This window comes from Schistocerca cancellata, chromosome 6 (assembly GCF_023864275.1).
Source record: "Schistocerca cancellata isolate TAMUIC-IGC-003103 chromosome 6, iqSchCanc2.1, whole genome shotgun sequence".
NCBI classification, from domain to species: Eukaryota; Metazoa; Arthropoda; class Insecta; order Orthoptera; family Acrididae; genus Schistocerca; species Schistocerca cancellata.
The window spans coordinates 317,068,754-317,076,955 of NC_064631.1; the positions used below are offsets into that span (position 1 = coordinate 317,068,754).

Below are 8,202 nucleotides of genomic sequence, written 5' to 3' on the forward strand. Positions count from 1 at the left end.
CCGTGCGGTTCTAGGCGGTTCAGTCTGGAACCGCGTGACCGCTACGGTCGCAGGTTCGAATCCTGCCTCGGGCATGGATGTGTGTGCTGTCCTTAGGTTAGTTAGGTTTAAGTAGTTCTAAGTTCTAGGGGACTGATGACCACAGATGTTAAGTCCCATAGTGCTAAGAGCCACACTCGCACACGTGGTGAGCTGGATTGCGTAAGTCTTCGAAATGATGACGACAACAAAAAACTTTAGGTTATTCATGTTGATTCTTCTTCTTCCATAAACTGTTATTGAGACCTAATGCAGGTAAGTGCGTTGAAAATTTTCCAGTACCTACGACTTCTAATTAAGAAACGGGTGCTACAGGAAATAACGAAACGACACATATGACATGGATGAAAAAAAAAAAAAAGGTCGTGTATCTTGAAAACGAAGTCGATATTTAGAGTGAAAAAGCTTTATAGTGCATTCATCCAGCTTCTTCAAACCATGGTCCCCTGTTGTTTAATGACAGAGACTATACCTATGTATTAGGGATGGGAAAAAACCGACCGGTTAAAACCGATACCAGTATTTTAGTTCTGAATAACCGGTATGTTACGGTATTTGTTTGGTCTCGGTTAGAGCAGATGTTTTTTATTTTTTACTGATAACCGGGTAAAAAACCGAAATATCAATTAGCCATAGCAGCAGTGCTAAAATTATTCGTTTTTTAAATAGACATTACTTTTAACAAGGAATAATTTTTATTCCTGAAATTTGCAGTGGTTTGAAAAGCTGAGTTCTTATAAAATCTGAGAAAAGGGATCAGTGCAAACCTAATGACAATGCCGAAAGAAACGTGCTACAGACACATGGCATAATAATTGGTACAGCACTGCTGAGACATTAATGTCCCTGTTGCCGTGTGTCGTGGCTCAAAATACGCGCGTACGAGCAGTGTGCAAGAATGACCACCACCTCGTCCATACGGTAGTTCCTCGCTGTGGTCGACGGACATCCGTTGCTTTTTGAGCAGAGTTTCAAAAAATTGGAATAAATAGGAGAATACTGGTGTTTTCTTCGTAGTATTCAACCACTTACTTTTCGAGAAAATCAGCGAACGGTGGACGGACTAAGTTTTCTTTTATTTGTCTATTTAATTTAATATTTTGATTTTATGTATCTTGAAAGTGAGATAATGCAAAAAATTTCAATCTTTGTTCGATTTCTATGTTTATTACAGGAAATAATGTCCGCCCCCGGTAGCTGAGTGATCAGCGTGACGGAATGTCAATCCTAAGGGCCCAGGTTCGATTCCCGGCTGGGTCGGAGATTTTCTCCGCCCAGGGACTGGGTGTTGTGTTGTCCTAATCATCATCATTTCATCCTCATCGACGCGCAAGTTGCCGAAGTGGCGTCAAATCGAAAGACTTGCACCAGGCGAACGGTCTGCCCGACGGGAGGCCTTCGTCACACAACATTTATTTGCAGGAAATAATGGGAATAAAAAGATCAAAAGTCGATTATTTCAGACACGGGTTATTCTGAGCGGTTCTAAAAGTCGAGTTAAAATGGCGAGGGAAAAAAAAACGATATAACCGAAAACCAGTTGTTCCCGCAATAACTGCCATCCCTACTATGAATGCCATTATACTCGTCGTTTGTGCTCTCTGTGTAGAAAATAAGCAGTATCTGTGGCGCTTGATAAGGCGAGACAGAGAAACAATGATTGTAGCATTCTGTGAATACCATTTGCAGGTGGATTCGAGCTGAATGTCCCGCTGCCGACGACATCATTACAGACGGAGCACGAATTCGGACGGGGAATGGATGAGGAAGGAAGTCGACCGTTTGTTCTGCAATGGTACCATCCACGCATTCGTCTAAGTCGATTAAAGAGCACAACGGAAACTAAAATCAGGAAGCCAGTCAGAGAATTTGAGCACCGCTTCTCCCGAGTTTTGTACGTAAAAGAACTCGCATGCAACACGCAGGTGCGACCAGTTCTAGAGTATTGTTCCAGTCTTTGAAATCCTTATGAAGTCGGTATGACAACAGAATGGAACGACTTCTGAGACACGATACTTGTACCGTAACAGGTCGGTTTACCATATGTGTAGGTGTAACACAAACGCCCGGGGAAATTACTTGAGAACCCTTAGAAGAAAAGCGACACAGCTCTCGCGAAACCCTATATGGTCAATTTAACGAACGTTATTCGAAATAGACTTTGCGACAATTATGCTGATACAGTCGCCTCTATCGCATAGGAACATGAGAATAAGATAAGAGAGGTTAGGGCACTTACGGCGGCTTACAGACATTTTCCCACGCTCTATATGCAAAAAGAATAGGAAAGAAAATAGATAACATCGGTACGATGTAACCTCCTCCATGATCTATACAGTGGCATTCAAAGTATACGCTATCTGATAAAATGTATCCAGACACCCGTATGTAAGGCGTAACTGATCACTAGACGTCACCAGAGCGGACCCGTCAGTATAAAAGTATTGCGCTGTCAGTAGAGAAACAGTAACAGCAGAATGGCTTGGTCTGAAGAGCTCAGTGCCTTCGAGTGTGGACTAGTCTTGTGTATACAAGTCCATCAGGGGCATTTCAATCCATGTACAGCTGTGGCTGTCGGCTGTGGGAGAATTCACTGATAAGTGGAAACGCGAAGGCACAACCACAGCTAAACCAACATGAAGTAGATCTCACGTGCTGACAGACAGCACCCAAACAGTATAGCGGAGGGTGGTTGCGCCAAATTCCAGTAATCAGCGGTAGGAATCACGCGTGACTTTCAAACTGCTACGAGGAGTCCAGCTAGCACAATGGCTATGGATAGGAAGTTGAAAAGAACGGGGTACAACCGCCGAACAGCTAGACATGTATGTAGTCAATGCTAAGCGAAGCTTAGGGAGGTGTATTAGAGTGACGCCACTGGACAGTCGATGGCTGGAAACCAGTGGTTTGGAGTGATAAGTCACGCTATATTCTGCGGCAGTCCGCTGGAAGAGTATTGTTCTAGTGAATGCCTGGCGAACTTTACCTGCCATCATGTGAAGTGCCCACAGAAGAACGGAAGAGCTGGTGTTACGATATGGTTGTGGTCCCTTCTTCCCCTTAATCAACGCTAAATGCGGAAAGACAAGAAACACGTTTTACCACACAGTGTACTGCGTACAGTAGGGGAAAAGATCGTATACGATGCTTGTTTATATCAGCAAGGCAATGCACCACCATCTTTGGACAATGGTTTGTAGACAATAACATTGCTGAAGTGGACTGGCCTGGCAAAAGTTCCGACCTCATCTGTCACTCATAGAGCATGTCTCGGATGCAATGGGAAGACGTGAAGTTTCATATGTATCCAGCTAGCAGTCTTCATGAGCTTTCACAGCATGTGTTTAAACCATGGCAATAAATTCCTCAGCGTGAAATCTGCAGGCTCTTTGCTCCCATGCCACAACGAATACAAATGTGTATTCGTGTCTGTGACGTCACATCTGATATTGGTGATGGACATCAGTATCGAATGAAAATGAAATTTAAAGACTTAATATCTGTTATTTGATGATAATCTCAACAAGTTTGATAAGAAATGGGAATAGTGCTTCATGGTGAAATACATTGAGTTTCTCTCACTGTACCTGACTTCAATTTGCTCGCTCTGTCGCTGTGACTGGACGAATTTGGAGTTCTGCTGACGTAACTACATCAGAATACAAGGCGCCGTTTGGCTGCGGGCTGGAGTGTAGCCGTCGGCCGAGACGGCAGCTACTTGGATACAATGCACGGGGTCAACTCCCAGGCCCTTGGATCCGGTGGCTCGCGCCACAGACTGTTTCCGGCCGTTTCCTCAGCGGGGCTCTCTCTGTGTCTTATTGCAGGGTGCACCTGTACTCACACTTTGCTGCTCTTCTGAAGTGTATTTCTGATCAAGTACACTAGAATCGTACCGATTGACAACCAGCTTGTCACATCGGCAGATACCCAGATCCTGAATACAATATTAGCCGGAGGCGGTTCTAGGCGCTTCAGTCTGAAACCGCACGACAGCTACGGTCTCAGGTTCGAATCCTGCCTCGGGCATGGATGTGTGTGAGGTCCTTAGGTTTAAGTAGTTCTAAGTTCTAGGGGACTGATGACCTTAGATGTTAAGTCCCATAGCGCTCAGAGCAATTTGAACCATTTTCTGGAGGCGGCTACCGAACAGAGACTGGGGCGGCTATGGATTCACTGCGGGAGGTACAGACAGACAGTTTTCCAAAGTTCTTTTGAACACGTTTTCCGAAAACTATCTTGATCAGCTTGTTCGACAGCCCAAAGGCAATGGAAATATTTTACACTTTGTAGCTACAAACATGGCTGACCTAATCGATAGCGTCCGTATAGACACACGGATTAGTGACCATGATGTCATCACGGCGACTTTGGTCACTAAACTTAGTAAATCAAGCAAGAAGGTTAGGAGAGCATTTCTGCTAGAAAGAGCAGACAGTTGTTAGCATCCCACTAAGACAGTGAATTAACATCACTTAGTTCCAGTATGATGGACGTAGAGGAGTTATGGGCAAAGTTTTAACGGATTGCAAATCATACTCTGGAGAAGTATGTGCCGAGTAAGTGGATTAAGGACGTAAACGACCCACCGCGGGTTAACAACGAAATTCGAAAAATGGTGAGGAAGCAAAGGCTGTTGCAATCTCCTTCAAAATTGAACGCGCAAATGAAGGCGGACAAAAGTTAACAGAAATTCGTGCGAATGTAAAAAGATCCGATGGGCGAAGCTTACAACTACCACCGTCAGCAATAGATCTTGCCAAGAACCTGAAAAAAATCTGGACCTACGTAAAATCGCTAAGCTGGTCTAAGGCGTCTATCAGTCACTCGATGACCTGTTTGATGTGTCAGTGGAAGATAGCAACAGTAAAGCCGAGGTTTTAAATTTCGCAATTAAGAAATCGTTCACGCAAAAGAACAGTACAAATATACCGTCGTTTTACCATCGTATAGACTCCCATATGGAGGACATAGTAATAAGTATCATTGGTATAGAGAAACAACTGAAAGAATTGAAAGCAAATAAGTCGCCAGGTCTTGATAGAATCCTAATTCGGTTATACGTACGAAGATTACTCCACAACACTCGCTGCACACTTAGCTTGCCTTTATCGCGGAACTCTCGCCTTGCGCGAAATGCAAAGCTGCTGGAAAAAAGTGCAGGTAACTGCTATATACTAAGAAGGGGTAAAAAACGGACTCATAAAATTATAGACCAATATCTTTAACATCAATTTGCTGAAGAATCCTTGAACATATACTCAGTACGAATTAACATCAATTTGCTGAAGAATCCTTGAACATATACTCAGTTCGAATATAATAAATTTGCTTGAGAGAGAAAAGATTCTGTCCACGACAACCTTAGCTGACCTTTTTAGGAGGATACAAAATGAATTATACATAAAGTCAACCATTCCCCTTGCTTACTACAATCCTAGCGCTACAATCTATTTGTGGCGGAAATCTCATTACTTGATTTGCATAATGTTTGCATATCATACTCAAACGTTGAAAATACGTTTTGTTATGAAGAAGGATCATCATAAGGTGGAGGTGAGTGTTGTTAAGTTGTTAAGCAATTAATTTGATAGGATAGTGGAAATGAGTTATTTCACTGTTTTTTATATCGAAATTGTGTCAGCTCTGCATTTGTCTCCAGCATTTAGCCAGTAAGAACACAGTATTCTGAGGAGAGATGAAAAGCTCCGTCTGCGTGTTTGAAGACGTTGGTCACACAGACAAACAGGGACCACACTTCATTCCATTCCTCGTTGATTACAGTTGCTACGGCATGGGAAGAGGAGGGGGGAGGGCTACAGACGTGAGCTCTACCCAAGTGGGGGGAGCCCTGTCACTCCCAAAGCGTTTAAATAAAGAATGTGCATCAGTATATTATAGACTTTGATTTGAATTCTGTGTCGTCAGATCCTTCCTCTCCAGCAGAGTGTGAGCCTTTCTTCCGCCATTTTTTTCTAGGAAGGGTGGGCTTGGAGGATGCGAGGGCTGGGAGATGGGACATCCTCTGGCGGTGGCAGTGTGCACTAGCCCAGTCGATTCCTTCATGTCAAGGTGAGTGCACACACGAAAATTTTTCAACAAGACGACACCTCCATTTTAAAGCAGTGTAATTATGTAATTAGGACATGTAGTTGCTGGATGTGAGCTTTTCCTACCAAATAAACCAGTGATCCAACCCTGTGAATTGAATTTTATAAATAAACAGTATATCCCTTGCTATGTAATTGATACTGATCTAAATTTCCTGTCGTAATCGCCTTCCTCTCCAGCACAGACAGAGTCCTTTTCCCACTAATTTCCATGTGAGGTGGGAAGGGGTGAAGTGGGGGACAGGTGGGGAGGTCTGATGGATTTCCCAGAGGACGTCAGGTTAATTAATTGATCAGTTTAATTAATTGGGGCAACTGCCTTGCCGCAGTGGATACACCGGTTCCTGTCAGATCACCGAAGTTTAGCGCTGTTGGGCGTGGCCAGCACTTTGATGGCTGACCATCCGGGCTGCCATGTGCTCTTGCCATTTTTCAGGGTGCACTCAGCCTCGTGATGCCAATTGAGGAGCTACTCGACCGAATAGTAGTGGCTCCAGCCAACAAAACCATCGTAACGACCGGGAGAGCGGTGTGCTGACCACACGCCCCTCCTACCCGCATCCTCAGCTAAGAATGACACGGCGGTCGGATGGTCCCAATGGGCCACTTGTGGCCTGATGACGGAGTGGTTTTTAATTAATTAGTCAATTAATTTGATATCAAAAGTATGCTTGTATCGGTGAGAGTGAGGAGAGAGGGGTGGGGGATTTCTCAGAAGAATGGATTATCCCAGGGGGTCATAAACCACCTAGCACAACAATAGGTTAAGGTCGTAAATGAATAAAGTATGTCCCTGAATGTATGCTTCCCCTTGAATGTATCCAACCTGCACTAACAAAATGTGCCAGCACCCATGTTTTTCGTCCGCAGCTCGTGGACGTGCGGTAGCGTTCTCGCTTCCCACGCCCAGGTTCCTGGGTTCGATTCCCGGCGGGGTCAGGGATTTTCTCTGCCTCGTGATGACTGGGTGTTGTGTGATGTCCTTAGGTTAGTTAGGTTTAAGTAGTTCTAAGTTCTAGGGGACTGATGACCATAGATGTTAAGTCCCATAGTGCTCAGAGCCATTTGAACCATTTGAACCCATGTTGTTCCACAACTGAAGCTCCTAGACGGAAAACATTTCATTGTCCTTTTACGCCATGTGTCTTCACCTTCACGTCATACATGTCAATACCATCTCAATCGACTGTATCCATTACAGTGCTGCCTTGGTTCATTCTCTTATGTAAGTCTTGCCCGCATCTCGTGGTCGTGTGGTAGCGTTCTCGCTTCCCACGCCCGGGTTCCCGGGTTCGATTCCCGGCGGGGTCAGGGATTTTCTCTGCCTCGTGATGGCTGGGTGTTGTGTGCTGTCCTTAGGTTAGTTAGGTTTAAGTAGTTCTGAGTTCTAGGGGACTGATGACCACAGCAGTTGAGTCCCATAGTGCTCAGAGCCATTTTTTTTGTAAGTCTTCATTTTTAATTGTATCCCTTAGTGCCAACCTACAGCAATACCTGCAAAATCCCACCTTCATTGACAATAAAAACCACTCCGTCTACAGGCCACAAGTGGCCCATCGGGACCATCCGACCGCCGTGTCATCCTCAGAGGAGGATGCGGATAGGAGGGGCGTGCAGTCAGCACACCGCTCTTCCGGTCGTTATGATGGTATTCTTGACCGAAGCCACAACTATTCGGTCGAGTAGCTCCTCAATTGGCATCACGAGGCTGAGTGCACCCCGAAAAATGGCAACGGCGCATGGCGGCCTGGATGGTCAACCATCCAAGTACCGACCACGCCCGACAGCGCTTAAATTCGGTGATCTCACGGGAACCGGCGTATCCACTGCGGCAAGGCCGTTGCCTCATCGACAATAAGTTCCTCTTAATTCTTTCAGTTGCTTCCCAGTTAGGGAAACTGAATATCATCACCTTGGCATTCGGAGTGACATATCGTGGCAATGATGGGAGTTACGAACTTCCATGTCACCTGGTCTACCAAAAAGTCAGTTATTATGGATTTAATATATGATACGTTCTGAGCGGCAGGTTATTTAAGAAGTGGGCAGTAGC

The 8,202-nt window shown here is 44.9% G+C and overlaps 1 pseudogene; it reads right to left on the minus strand.

Moving 5' to 3' along the window:
* Positions 1–7,876: 7,876 nt before the first annotated feature.
* LOC126089977 (5S ribosomal RNA) lies at positions 7,877–7,994 on the minus strand (annotated as a pseudogene).
* Positions 7,995–8,202: the final 208 nt, after the last annotated feature.